Raw genomic sequence first — 16,023 nt, forward strand, 5'->3', positions numbered from 1 at the left:
CGAAAGACGTGTTGATTTAGGGCTAGGGTAAATCCGATATAGATTTCCCCAGTGTATTCTTTTTTTCCCATTGGCCATTTCCACCGTAAAGGTTTCATTGAGCTTCTGGGGTTGTTGTTTTAACAATTTCTTAAACTTATTGCTTACAAAACTTCGTTCTGCTCCGGTATCAAATAGGATGCATGCATAAGTGTGGTTTAGGAGGAATGTACCGGTGACGACAGCGGGATCTTGAATCGCTTCTCCCTGACCCATGGTCAGCACCCTTCATGTGCCTCTATTCCCGTAATTCTTGTTGTTGGGGAAGTTTCGATGGAAATGCCCAGTCCTTCCACATCTATAGCAGGTGTGGCTTGGTCCTGCACTGTTGCCGCCATTGTCGGTGTTGTTGTTGCGGTTATTGTTGTTGTTGTTTCCCTATTGTTGGTTCTTAGGAGGGTAGGTCCTGCAATACTTCCTTGTGTGCCCCTTCCGATTACAACTGGTGCATTGTATCTCGCTGCATTCTCCATTGTGATGGAGACCACACTTGTTGCACTTAGGAAGATTACCGAAATCAGGCCTAGGAGCACTTGGAGCAGCTAAGGCTGGAGCATGTGGTGTGGGTAGAACTTGAGTGGTTGCAGCATTAACTGTCATTGTTTGCTGCTTCTTGGATGATTCATAGCCTTGACGTCCCATCCTCTTGTTGTTCTTTTCCTTTTTGTTGTCATTTTCCTTCTTACCTTCAACCTCCACTGGCTTCTCACCCTTCTTGTTGTTGTGGTCATATAGCTTCTTGGCCAATCTGTTGGCACTGTCGAAAGTTTTGGGATTTGTAGCTATCACGTTTCCTTGGATCAGAGAGGTTAGTCCGTAGATGAATCGCTCGATCTTCTTTCCTTCTGAGGTGATCATCCCAAGGCATAGCAGAGATAGTTTGCTAAACCTTCATAGGTATGCATCTATATCAGCGTTTCGGACGGTGAGATTCCACAGCTCTTGTTCCATTTTCTGAATTTGGCCACGAGGGTAGTACTCGACCATCAGCATTTCTTTCATCTCTGCCCATGGCATGGAATTAGCTAAGGGGAGTGTTATGGCTTCCACATGTCCATTCCACGAAGTGAGTGATTGGTCAACGAAAGTGCATGCGGAAAACTTCACCTTCATCTCCTCAGGGCATTCACATATCTCGAACACCGATTCCACCTTCTCGATCCATCGTTTCAGGGTAATCATTCCTACAGTTTCGTTAAAGGTTCATGGTTTGGCGTTGGTGAAGTCTTTGTAGGAGCATGTTTTGGTAGGTCCTTGATTTATCCCGTTGTTTGAACTTCTAGCTCCTTGTCCGTTGACTCCTCTATTGTTCCCTTGGTGAATTTGTGCCATAGCCACGGTGACTGCAGTAGATACCACTGCCTGAAAAGCAACAAAGTTGAACTCGAGCGGGTTTGGCTCAGGGTTTCTGTGGGTTGGTCGTCGAGGCATTTTTCTGCCATGGAACGGAAAGATGTTAAGTGTTTGTGCTTTTTGTGAGATTATGATCCTATAAACTAGGTGTGTGGCACAAACTTATGTAGTTTCACAAATTAGCACACAATCATGGATATGTAACACATAGTAGATTAAAAATCACAGTAAACATATAAAAATTTTCATTACTATCATCCGCACTTTGATACATGAAAATTTTGCTCGAAAGAGCATACATAAGCGGTACAAGTTCGGCAGCATAACGACTCTATGAGTAGTGTAATCACTTAAACATATAGTCGATGGTACATAGTATAGATCATAGTACGAGTATTAAGGATTGATACGGCTAACCATAGTCGCGGTGGGATGTGCCAGGGTGGTGCTGAGGAAGTGGATGCCACCTGAAGATGGGCCACCTGTCGTTCTGCATCTTGGTGTCGGGACTCCCACCTTACCTGCCTCATGTGGAACTCGCGGAGGACGTCTCACATCTCCTGCTCTGCATGCTCAACCCTAGTCCACATCTGGCGTACCTGATCGGTGGTACTCTGAGCTAGGTCGCCTGTGTTATGTTATCGTCTCACCATGAATGGAAGGGAACGATCGGCTGGTCCTCCATCCCTCAGTTCAAAGAACTTGCGTGACATAATGTCTGCTCCACCTCCAAAGATCGATACCCCAGGGGGGTGTAGGACCAGTGGGGCCCACCCGGTAAGCAGGCACTCTAATCGGATAAGGTGGGTTGATGACTTTGGACTCCGCGTACGAATCACCCTCTTCGTTATCGATGGGTTCCTCATCGAGACCTCCTTCAGCTTCCTCCTCCTCCTCCTGTTCCTCTACTGGCTTAACAGGTCCGCCCTCAACTTCTGCTTTAGGTTCCCCGTCGGATTCCTCATCGGGGTCTTCCTCGGGCTCTTTTTCAGGTTCTTCATCCAGCCATTCGTTATTCCCCTGGTTTGGGAAATAAAGATCTTTGGGGTGGTGGAAACCAACCATGTTGTCTGCAAGAGTGTGTAAATATGCTAACATTATTCCTAAGACGCTACAATTATTGTATAGATTGAGCTGATGTTCTCTTCTTGGTGATAAAGGGGGTATGTTTTTAGGTTCCCTAGCCATCATGATTTCCTCAGGACATGTGATAGTTGTTCCTTGGAGGAAATGTAGTTGATCAGGCTACATCCACTCCTTGATACGACTATGAACCGTCCTTGCTTAACCGAGATGCTAGCATTATCTTGTTTGGTTCGGTATTATGTTCTTTTTCCTAATTCACACAAGCAAAGATGTTTTATTATTGTGTTTTACTTGTTTTTTCAGAGTTGTGTTAGTCCCTCTTTTTGGTTTATAGTTTCATATCAATGTGTGGTTAGATATGCTATTTCACTATAAACAGAGCTCTTATACCAAACTATCACACCCCCGAACCAGACGGCGGAATGTCTAAGGGCTCTTGTGACTTAAATTGAATACCATCACAATGAATATACATGAATCTTAACATAAATCATCACCATGCATTAAAATAATACAACTGATATTGTTTACATCCAGTACATTGTTTTGAACATTTCAAAGTCATAACATAGATTATCTGATAGATATCATAAGCAAAATACCCAGACATTACTTGGTACTTATTGTTCGGTTTACCTGTTACCTGAGAATACAAGTTAATTTGAAAAAAAAATGTCAACATATGAAATGTTGGTGAGTTCATAAGCAATGTTGTGATAAAATGATTTGGTGTAGTTTGTAAAACCCAGAAAATCCGATATTTTCTGAAAAGATCATTGTTTATAAAATAAAATTGTGAAGATCAGTCAATATATGCTTGTTGATTTTCAAAACAGGTATAAATGTTGAACTTTAGTATTAATTGCGCAAGCGAAAATGTTGAACTTCCTAGGAAAATCCGATGTTTTCCCAATACATAAAATACAGTGATTTCTCAATTGTTATACTATCACTACGAATGATTTTGATTACGCGAGTGGCATTGGATTAATTTGGGTTTGTGAGTTGTTATAACCACGCATTAGAAAATGACTAGTTTATAACTACAAATTTTGAACGATCCTTAAAGGCGTCGGCCGTTACTACTCACTTATTCCACAACCATGATTACTCTTGAATAATGTCCTGAATTTGTTTATCTTGATTGCTCGTAAGCCTAACAAACGAGGAAAAGGAGGAGTACGAAGTCCCGTTATTTCCGTGAGTTATTTTAGGCTGTCGGGGATGCGAAAGGCATGTTGGCCCAACTCGCATTTGATTTCTTGACCTCAATAGCAACACTAATGGGCCACTAGGGCCCAATAGCACATTAGAGCCATTGAAGTTCTTTTACATGAAATCGGGTCATAGGAGACCCAATAACACATAAGCATATTCCCTTTGGGCCCAATGATCATGTTAATGGGCTAGCAAGGCCCAACAATCATGATTTGAAACTTCCAAGCCCTAAGTTTGTAAATTGGGTCATCGTAGTTATCGCGTGTTTATTTAGGTGGTTTGGTTTAGCGCTTGTTGTTTTGTATTGATTCGAGACCGAATCACTTCGTTTGTAACGATATTTGTTGTTGAAAGTGTATTTGTTTTCCGTTTCTTTGGTAGTCGTGGATCTTGTATTTTGTATTAATGAATTAATTTGTTTAAAAGTGGAATTTGACCTTTTCACTACCCTTCTTTTATAAAAATAACACTTTTGGTCCTTTTATATAAAAGAATTTCATTTTTAGTCCCTTAAAACATTTTCTTGACACTTTTGTATCATAAACTTGTTGAAAAGATAGTTCTAACCCAAAATTTATTTTGTTTGCAACATAAGCCCTTCCAGAATGGTGTTTCTCGGTTAGAACCCCATTTTTCTCAACTTTACAGTTTTGGCCCAAAATCTAAAAACTTTGCATTTTTGGTCCTTTTTGACAGTGAAAAGCATTTTTGACCCATAAAACATTTTGTTATGCTAATTACCCCTGTTTTACAAAAAGTTTCATTTCAGCCCCTTAAATTTATCATTTTTCGCATTTTGAGGCTTATTGGGCCGAAAAGCCCAAAATTAGCCCATTAAGCTAAAAATTTACATTTTAAGTCCCTTGAAAATTCTATTATTCAGAAAAATGATTAAAGAAACTGTTTTGACCTTTTTGACTCTCAAAAAACCGTGACTTGTCGATTTGTTACCCAAGTTTTGTATTTTTGACAATTTAAGCTCTAAAATGGGTTTTATGTTAGAATATGTTCATCATAACCTTATAAGCTATCATTCTTGACTTGATTAGTATAAAATAGCTTAGATTATGTTTCTTTCCTTTTTCATGTCATGGATCTTGGGTTTACACCCCTTTTGTTAACATATTCATCACAAAAACACATGAAATCACACACATACATGCATAAAATCACACATAGCATACACATACACATAGATCTACACATTTTCTTGTATTCTCCCCCATAAAACTCATGAAAACCGAAAAGAAAGGGGTATGAAGCTCACCTTGAGTTGTGGTTTCGGTTTTGAAGAAGATTGGGATAAGTTTGGTGCTATTTTCGGCCCTAGCAAGCTTCTTGGATGGATCTCGAGCTTAGTGTGTTCTAATATGGAAGATCATGAAATTGAATGGATTAAGAGATGATTTTTGATGAAAAGAAGTAGCTAGATCAAGGATCCAAACATAAACTTACCTTGGATGATGATTTTTATGGAAGAATCTCTTTGAAAGTCTCTTAGATCTCGAAAATTTGGAGAGAAATGGTGAGAGTTTATTTGAGAGAATTTTTGAGTGAAGTGTGTGTGTGTATTTGTGTGTGTTTGGGTTTGGCTGAGAGGAAGAAAGAGAGGAGAGAAGAGAGAGTGAGTGATGAGATAGGTGCATGGAAGTATGAGAGTTTGCATGGAAGTCCACTAAATAAAAATGACTTGGCACCACAAAGTCAACTCTTTCTTTCATTGTGGGCTTGGGCCGAGATTGGATAGGGAAAAGAGAAGGTTTGGGCTTTTGAGTGTTTAGCCCATATTACGACTCACTTAGATGATGTTTGGGCCCAAATAAATCAAAGTGTAATTTTTATGACCTAATAGGGATAAATTTATTTGGTTGTGACCCATTAAGGCCCAAAATATTATGTTTCATGTATATGGGTCCATTTAGGGCCTATTAGAGAGTTCTAGATTCAAGATGGATAATTTGGAAGTTTATTAGTCCATTAGGCCTAATAAGGAATCCAAGTCCAAAATGAATTCAAATTAGGATTTCAAAGGTTTCCAATTCTTTGTTGACAATATGTAGGGCTAGAATGTAGTATTTGATGAGGTTTTGTTGTTATAAAATAAGCATCATTCATGCTTTTACATTGTTGGTTCACATTTGTTATCATTGTTCCATGTTTATAAGGCATCGAATTTCCTAGTTATGACATGATGAAATTGTTGTGATACTGTACATGACGTCCTCCACCCTGAACTTTTCCACTGTTCCAGTTTAGGGGTGTGACAGATTGGTATCAGAGCATTTTTTATAGTGAACTAAGTCTATCAAACCTTACATGATATACAACTATAAAGACTAAGGGGCCAAAGCGCTATGAACTAAACGTATACTTTTAAAGTCTAAGTATTTTATAAGAAGTATACTAACACTACATACATACCAGACGCAGTATCACAAGAAGAACAAAACAAAAGTATTTAGATGTTAGACAATACGGTCAAACCTAGGTAGTTATGTAATCATATCTGGGATAAATATAGCATGATCAACTATATTTGTTTGAGATATTACCATCATGTGTTTGGGAGTGATAGTGGTGTTGCAATAAGTCTAAAACTTACCAAACTCTATACAAAAGGGAACAACAGAACAAAGCATACAAACTAAAATACTATAGGAGTATTTGATAGAGCTATGATACTAGAGCCAAACACATTGTACATATTTCATTCCAAGTGTTGCTATAAATTCATAATGATTATTCACTTTTATTACGTAGACTTCCATTGTAAATCGGTTAATAGAACAATATAACTATCATGATAAGATATACACTGTTCAATATCACCTGACTCCTAACCATTATAGAGACTTATCTTCACTTTTCTCTAAAATTATTTTAGAGAAAGAGGCCTCCGAAGAAGAAGCCCATCCAAAAGAAAAACAATCCACCACCGCCGCCACCTCCTCAGTACGATCCTGCTGTGTTCCAGGCAACAGTTACAGCCGCCGTGGCTGCCGCAATGTCACAGATTAACGCAAGTGCCACAAGCGGGGTGATCAGTGGTTCCAACCCTTCCAAACAGGGAGACAGTCAAGGACATCCGAGGGAGTGTTCCTACAGGTATTTCACTAACACTAAGCCTCGGTCTTTCGATGGCGCTGGAGGTGTCATTGCCCTTACTCATTGGTTCGAGAAGACCAAAGCAATTTTGGAGATCTGTGCGTGCCCCGAGATGAGCAAAATAAATATGCAAGATGAACCTTCACTGATAGAGAACTAACTTGGTGGAATAGCCAAGTCAAATCCCTAACTCTACCGGTAGCTAATTCCATCAGTTGAGATGATGTGAAAAAGTTGATGCTGGCTGAGTACTGCCCACGAGGCGAGATGCAAAAACTAGAGAAAGAGCTATGGAACTTGAAGATGAAGGGTTCCAATGTTGCTACTTATACCGCTAGGTTCAGTGACCTGGCTCTTCTGTGTCCTAGGTTGGTTACCCCAGAAACCAAGAAGGTTGAGAGATACATATGGGGATTGACACCCCCAACTCATGGGAATGTCTTAGCTGCTAAACCACTCACATTTGAATGTGCCAAGTGCCTGGAACAAGTCTTAGTGGATCACGGGGATAGCCACAACCCCGTAGTAGCTACTCCCGAACCACCTAAAGAGGGTCGTGGGAAAAAGAAGTTCTAGAACAAACACAAGGGTCAATCTTTGTAGGAGACCTCTAAGAAACAACAAACAGTGGAAGTCCATGCTTCTACCATTCCTGTTGCTGCTCCTACTGCTCAAGCAGCTGCTAGTAGATATGCTAGAACGTTCCCAAGTTTTGGAAAATGCAACTTCCATCCTCATGGACCTTGCCGTGATATGCAATGCACCAACTGTGACAGAAAGAGGCACACATCCTGTTTCTGCAAAGCACAAGTCCAACCAACCAATCGGGCTCCTAGAGTTGGAATAGACCAAGCCTGCTATGGTTGTGGTGAAACCGAACATTACATGAGGAATTTCCCTAAATCAATGATTGCTGGTAACACAGGGAAAGTACTAGCAATGGGACAGGAGGAGACAGTTGCTGATTTCACCGTAGTCATGCGTATGTTCCTCCTCGACAACTCTTATGCACACATACTCTTTAATAGTGGTGCGGAAAGGAGTTTTGTCAGTCATGCATTTGAAGATCTATTCAAACACAAATCTCAACCTCTAACCGAAACATTCACCTTCGAGATGGCTAACAGAAAGAAAGAGAGCACTAACGACGTATTCATAGGATGCACTCTCACTTTAAATGATTATTCCTTCCCAATCGATCTTATGCCAGTTTCTATAAAATGTTTTGATGTCATCATTGGCATGGACTAGCTAAGTCTTCATCATGCGGATATTCTTTGTTTCGAAAAAGCAATTCGCCTTAATCTGCCAAATGGCAATGCCCTCATTATCTATGGCGACAAACTCAATACGAAGCTTCGTATCATTTCTGTTGGGTTTTGAGCATTCTAACACTCCTAAGTGTACATGCAACCCTAAATACCTTGGATCTATGTTTTCTCTATTATACATGCAAATAAGAACATCCAAGGTATTATCCTAATCTAGCATACAAAACAATGAGTGTAACAAGATAGAATACATACCTCTTTGATGTAGAAAGTCTTCATGAAGCTTGAGTGCCTAGCCCCAATAATGTGGAAGCCTCAAATGGAATCACAATCATCAAAACACTTAGAATAACTTGAGAGAGTTCTACACTTCATGAAATCGGCTAGCCCTCTTCTTCACTTTCTAATGTGATTCTAGTGGCCGATTTTTGTCAAGAATAAGATCTTTATATAGTGTTACAATTAGGGTAAATCCTTAATTGTCATGGCTTTCCATTTCCTTGGATCCATGGATTCAAATACACCATGGAGCATCCATGGACCATACTATGGGTTTTAGCCCAACTTGATTATCCATGGAGCATTAGCCCACTATATAAGTATGGATGATATACTCAATCAACCCATATATTTAAATAGTCTTCTTTTGATCACTTAATTAATCCTAGATTAATTCTTGATCAATACTAATTAAATAATCTTATTATTCTTATTATTAATATACTAGAACTTATAATATATTAATAACCATAAGTGTCTTATTTCTCTCATTATAGTGTATCCAAGTGCATGATGGTATGCAACCCAAATGGACCATGCCGGGTCGGGTCAAGTCTTACCAATTATAGTTATGGACTTAGACATTAATCCAACAGTCTCCCACTTGGATAAGTCTAAAACTATTATTGCGTATGACTTCAAGAACCAACTGGCAATCGTAGCTCTCAAAAGCTTCTGTCGAACTCTGACCTTGTAGATGAACTCTGATCTTGTCAATGACTTGTCCATTAGATAAGGGATCATATAATCCTCTGTTCTCATGATATCAGCCGGACAAATACATGGAACAACGTCGTACTTATTGTCCAACAGTTTGTTTCCCGATTTTCGATTTGTTTGACAAAGAACTTAATCGAACACATCAATTCAGTTCTGACCGGCCGGTACATAGGTCACAAAAAAATCATCGAGGGGCCCAGATATCGCTTCTATTTCTAGAAGGAACAGATAAACTTCGACTCATATGCTTGTTCTACTACTTTTTGAATTGTACACAAAGGCACGTTTTATAACATCAAGTTACTGATGCGTTTACGTGCAATGAATGCACAACCAACTCATAGGTAACAACTCATATCTCTAGGTTTGAAGATTTATATGATATTACCGTCTCACGATCACTCGAGATAAATTCCATGAAGTGATACAAGTGAGCGTGGGTTTATTCCAATACTCATAACTTATGAGCACTCATGAATGTTGTAGCTGATGGGTTTTGAGCATTCTAACACTTCCTAAGTGTACATGCAACCCTAATAACCTTGGATCTATGTTTGTCTAATTAGCATGCAAAGTTGAATTCCAAGGTTATATTCCTATCTAGCATACATGGGGAACAATTTTATCATAAAGTATAGATACAATAACTTACCTTGTTGTTGTTTGTGTTCCTTGAAACCTTGTGATCCTAGCACCCCAAGTGTGATGCCTCAAATACTTCACACAACACCAAATGCGCTTGGAAGAACTTATGAGAGAACACACACTTCTTCAAAATCGGCCAAGCCCTCTTATTTCTTAGTGTAACCCTAGTGTAGCCGATTTTAGGTGGAGAACAACTTGATAATCCATGGAGCCTCTTAGCCCACTATACAAGATATGGATGATTTACATAATCAACTCATATATTTAATTAGTTATCTTTTGATCACATAATTAATTCTAAATTAATTCTTGATCAAACTAATCAAATAATATTATTAATATATTAGAACTTATAATATATTCATAATCTCCAAGTGTTATTTCTCTCATTTAGTCTATCCAATTGCATGGTGCCATGCAACCCAAATGGACCATGCCGGGTCGGGTCATGTACATACCAGAAATAGTTATGGACTTAGACACCTTATCCAATAGTCTCCCACTTGGATAAGTCTAGTAACTATTATTGCAAGTATGACTTCAGGAACCGATCGGCAATCGTAGCTCTTTACAAGGTTTCTCGAAACTGAGAAGATGATGGTACGCCATTTAAGATAAGTGATCATATAATCCTCTGTTCTAGATATCAGTCGGACAAATACATGGAACAATGTCTTACTTATTGTCCAACAATTTGTTTCCCGATTTCCGATTTGTTTGACAAAGAACTTCATTGAACACATCAATTTAGTTCTGACCGGGCCCGGTACATAGGTCAAAACAAAATCATCGAGGGGCCCAGATATCAGCTTCTAATCCAAGAAGGAACAGATAAACTTCGACTCATATGTTTGTTCTACTACTCATTGAATTGCACACAAGAGCGCGATTTATAACATCGAGTTACCAATGCATTTTTCGTACAATCAATGCATAACCAACTTGTAAGTAACAAATCATATCTCTAGGTTTGAAGACTTATATGATATTACCGTCTCACGATCACTCGAGATAGAATTCCATGAAGTGATTCAAGTGAACGTGGGTTGAGTCCAATGCTCAGAACTTATGAGCACTCATGATTGTTGTAGCCTTGTCCAAGACCTCTACAACGAAACATGACAGTCTTGATTCATACCTACTTCCGACATATGACCGACTGTGGAGGTTTGAATAATATGTTATACCAAACAAAATTATTCTGGAAGTCAAAACATGCAAAAGAAATATAGTAAACGATCGACAAGAGATAGCAACACTTTACTCATAAATAAAACACTTTTATTCATCATCAAATGTCAATTACACTTTACAAATTTCGAGGTTATCTAACTACTAAATCTAATATCATCCTTCAGCCCTATGCTCCGAGCATGCTGGAGATGCTTAACCCGAGTCAGTCCCTTCGTGAGGGGATCTGCTGGATTCTCATCTGATGATACCCTCTTTGCCACGAGGAGTCCTTCTTCGATCCGATGTCTGATGAAATGGTATTTTCTATCGATGTGTCTGGATCTCCCGTGATCCCTTGGTTCCTTGGCTAAGGCAACAGCACTTTCACTATCACAGAAAATTTCCATTAGCTCTTTAATAGCTGGTACAACTCCAAGATCTCCAATGAAGTTTCTCAGCCATAACGCCTCCTTTGCCGCTTCGCTAGCAGCAATATACTCTGATTCACAAGTGGAATCTGCCACTGTCTCTTGCTTGGAACTCTTCCAAGAAATTGCTCCTCCATTTAGGGTTAAGACCCAGCCCGACTGAGAGCGGAAGTTATCCCTATCAGTCTGAAAGCTAGCATCACTATACCCTACAACTCTCAATTCTTCACTCCCACCGAGGGTAAGGACCCAGTCCTTAGTCCTTCGTAGGTACTTGAGAATATTCTTTACCGCAGTCCAGTGTGCCTTGCCAGGGTTCCCCTGAAACCTGCTAACCATGCTCAAGGCAAAGGCTACATCAGGTCGAGTACACGTCATAGCATACATGATCGATCCTACAGCCGAAGCATAAGGTACTCGACTCATTTGTGCTATCTCAGCCTCAGTGCTAGGGCATTGTGTCTTACTCAGTTTGGCGTTACTCTGGATGGGCAACTCTCCTTTCTTGGAGTCTTGCATGCTGAATCTTTTCAGCACCTTATCCAAGTAGGTACTCTGACTAAGTCCAATTAGTCTTTTACTCTGATCTCTCAAGATCCTTATCCCTAAAATATAGGCAGCTTCACCGAGGTCCTTCATAGCGAAACACTTTCCAAGCCAGGACTTTACTTCCTGCAAAGTTGGAATGTCGTTTCCTATGAGTAGTATGTCATCCACATACAATACCAAGAAGCTAACTATACTCCCACTAGCCTTGACATACACACAAGATTCATCTTCACTCCTAGAAAAGCCAAATTCCTTGACCTTTTCATCAAAGCAAAGATTCCATCTGCGAGGTGCTTGCTTTAACCCATAAATGGATTTCTCAAGCTTACACACTCTATTGGGGTACTCGTTGCTGACAAAACCCTCTGGCTGACTCATGTAAACATCTTCAGCCAACTTTCCATTAAGGAAAGCGGTTTTGACATCCATTTGCCAAATTTCATAGTCATGAAATGCGGCTATGGCTAACAGAACCCGAATAGACTTAATCTTGGCTACCGGAGAAAAGGTCTCATCATAATCCACTCCAGGAATTTGGGAGAAGCCCTTTGCAACCAGTCTAGCCTTATAAGTGTGTACTTTACCATCCATGTCGGTCTTCTTCTTGAAGACCCATTTGCACCCTACAGTCTTTCGACCTGGTACATTCTCAACCAAGTTCCAAACTTGATTGTCATACATGGATTGTATCTCGCTATCCATAGCCTCTTTCCATTTAGCAGACTCGGGGCCTGCCATGGCTTCCTCGTAGCTGTTAGGGTCATCTTGACTTACTAGTGTCCCATCACTAATAAGTGTCTCACATTCTGCAGTAAAATGGAATCCATAGTAATGCTCAGGTGCACTCCTAACTCTCGTGGAACGCCTCAGAGGTACAGATTCGTCAATTGGCTCAACAGGAGTTTCCTCCTCAAGTTGAGGGCTAGAGTTTGAAGTTCCTTCACCACTTGACTCTTGAATTTCTTCAAGATCAACTTGCCTCCCACTGTCTCCTTGGCTTATAAAATCTCTTTCTCGAAAGACTCCTCTTCTTGCTACAAAGACCACATTGTCACTAGGTCTGTAGAAGAGGTAACCAAAGGATTGTTGTGGGTAGCCGATGAAAATACACCTCTCGCTTCGGGGTTCGAGCTTATCATGAGTCTCGCGTCTCACAAAAGCCTCGCAACCCCAAATCTTGATGTGGTCTAGTTTAGGTACTTTACCAGTCCACATCTCGTGAGGAGTTTTGGCAACTTTCTTTGTAGGGACTAGATTAAGGATATGGGCGGCAGTCTCTAAGGCATACCCCCAGAATGAGATTGGTAGCGAAGCTCGACTCATCATGGAACGAACCATGTCCAACAAGGTTCGATTACGCCTCTTAGCCACACCATTCAACTGCGGTGTCCTGGGAGGTGTCAATTGTGAGACAATCCCACATTCCCTTAGATAGTCGAGGAACTCTGAACTAAGATACTCACCACCCCGATCGGATTGAAGCATCTTAATGTTCCTGCCCAATTGATTCTCGACTTCCTGTTTAAATTCCTTAAACTTCTCGAAAGTCTCTGACTTATTCTTGATTAAGTAGACATATCCATATCTACTGTAATCATCAGTAAAAGTCAAATAATAACGATTAGCATCCCTTGTGGCATGTTTGAACGGTCCACACACATCCGTGTGTATAAGGTCCAACAAACCTTCACCTCTTTCACACGAGCTTGTGAAGGGTGACTTTGTCATCTTTCCAAGTAAGCATGATTCGCAACTATCATTTGACTTTAGGTCAAACGACTCCAAGACTCCATCCTTTTGGAGTTGGCCTATGCGCTTCTTGCTTATGTGTCCAAGACGACAATGCCATAATGATGCTTTATCCAAGTTATTATTATTAGAAGAATCAATACACAAAACATTATTTCCTGAGTTATCTACAACAGATACAGCTTCATACACACCATCACAAGGTAATGCTTTAAAATAAAGTACATTATTAAAGAAAACATTAATCGAACCAACTTCATTATCAAATGAAAAGGTGAAACCTTGTTTGTACAATGCATGAAGGGAAATAATATTTCTTGCCATTCCTGGCGAGTAACAACACTTATTCAAATCTAAACTAAACCCACTACTTAGCGATAAAGTATAAACTCCTATCTTGGTGACAGGTGAAGCTTTCCTGTTTCCCATGATCAAGTTTATTCTTCCTTGCTCCACATTCTCACTTCTTCTTAGTCCCTGCAAGTCACAACAAATGTGAATACCACAACCGGTATCAAGGACCCAAGATTTCGAATGGGGTGAGTTATTAGAAATGATAGTGTAAATACCTGCATGGTTGGGTTTGACTTTCCCATCCTTCACATCCTGCTGGTACTTTGGGCAGTTTCGCTTCCAATGAGCTTTTTCATGGCAATAAAAGCATTCAACCTCTTTTGGGTTAGAAGAAGGAGTAATGAAACCTTTCTTGGTTCCACTTGAAGAAGAGCCATCAAGGGTCCGAGCCTTGGTACCCTTCGAAGATCTCTTTCTCTTCCTCCCTCGACTTTGCCCAATTGCCAAGACCGGAGTTGAGTCTGGAGTAGGAGTGATAGCAACCGACTTCCCCTTAAGACCTGTTTCTATGGTCTTGAGAAGTCCCTGAAGTTTGCTGAGGGTGACCTCTTCCTTGTTCATGTGATATGTCATGCGGAATTGATCATAGCACGATGGTAAGGAGTGCAAAATGATATCTATTGCAAGCTCCTCAGGGAAGTTCACATTGAGCTTCAGCAAACGATCCACATACCTTTGCATTTTCTGCATGTGGCTCGTGACGGACTCTCCGTCCTTCATCATGGTTGTTATCATGGAGCAGATGACTTCGTACCTCTCTTGTCGTGCACTTTGATGGTATCTTTCCATCAAATCTTGGTGCATTTCATAAGGGTAGAAATCTTCATAAGACTTTTGGAGTTCAGCTGTCATGGTGGCCAACATGATGCAAGCCACCTTGGTTGCATCTCTTTCATGAGTATGAAAGTCAGCGATCTCCTGGGGAGTTGCAGTGGACTCATCAATTTCCTTAAGCTCCTTGTCAAGGACATATTCTTTGTCCTCGTAGCGGGTAATCATCCTGATGTTTCTGATCCATTTATTGAAGTTGGATCCATCAAAGGTGACTTTCCCACACAAACTCATAAGAGTAAAGGAGCCATTAGGATTCGAGCCAGGAGCATTATTTGAAGACATCCGAAAGAGAAGAACAAGTTTAGTTTAGATTTAAGAGAGTCCTTAATAAAACACCCAAATGTAATATTAAGGCTAGGATCCAATCACAATATAATATAACTTAGAAGAGGTATGTCGTAATCTAAGCTATACCATATTTGAAAGGTAGGTGAATGACGATTCACCAATTTCCACCACGAAAACCGAAATATTAGATATTTAGTTTTTATTGGTTTTAGAAATTCCTAGATTCTTTGAGATCCAATGAACTTTTCAAAGGCATGTTTCAATCTCGAGAGTTCCCTCCAAGTTTTGTGACTGGGATGCCGAGGATCACAAAACGAGGTGTGAAGTAATCATGCAAATCACTTGGTACCCTTAAAGTTTATCACTCAATCGATGTGCCGGTAAACCACACACGCTCCATCGATACTATAATAAACCTTAAGTCACCCTTTACCTACCTTGTTAAGTCCAAGTTAGTGTGCCGGTTAACCACACACGCTCCACCAACGACTTAGACAAAGTGTAAAGTGTAATTTCATGGATTAGCACCTTATTCACATTTTCCTAAAGTAACTAAGATTGGGAATTTAATAAACATTTAGTTACTTTATTATATTCATCATACTTTGAATGAGAGTTTATAAGTCCTTGTCTTACCCGTTCGGCTAACGACCCTCCACCAGTCAAGCAAGCGGTGGGTGAGAGTAGACACCCATTAAGTCACCATTTTATAGGCAACAACCTTATACCCACCTTATAGACTGGCTTCGTGAATGAGGTGTACTAGCGGTAAGACGACTTTATTCTTATACATATATATATATAATTATTAAATCATCATAATATAAGTATAAGGGTTGAATTTTAACTTTTAAAATTCTAGGGGTTGGAACTTAAAGTTTTAACTTAACTTTACTTGTTCCAAAACTTGAGGGCAAGTTTTGTAACTTTCA

General features: G+C 39.9%; 1 pseudogene; it reads right to left on the reverse strand.

Annotated features, from left to right (window-relative positions):
* The window catches only part of LOC145045642 (uncharacterized), a 34,025-nt pseudogene extending 31,568 nt beyond the window's left edge, over positions 1-2,457 (reverse strand).
* Positions 2,458-16,023: the final 13,566 nt, after the last annotated feature.

The sequence above is a fragment of the Lactuca saligna genome, chromosome 5 (genome assembly GCF_052625555.1).
Source record: "Lactuca saligna cultivar CGN05327 chromosome 5, ASM5262555v1, whole genome shotgun sequence".
Lineage (NCBI taxonomy): Eukaryota > Viridiplantae > Streptophyta > Magnoliopsida > Asterales > Asteraceae > Lactuca > Lactuca saligna.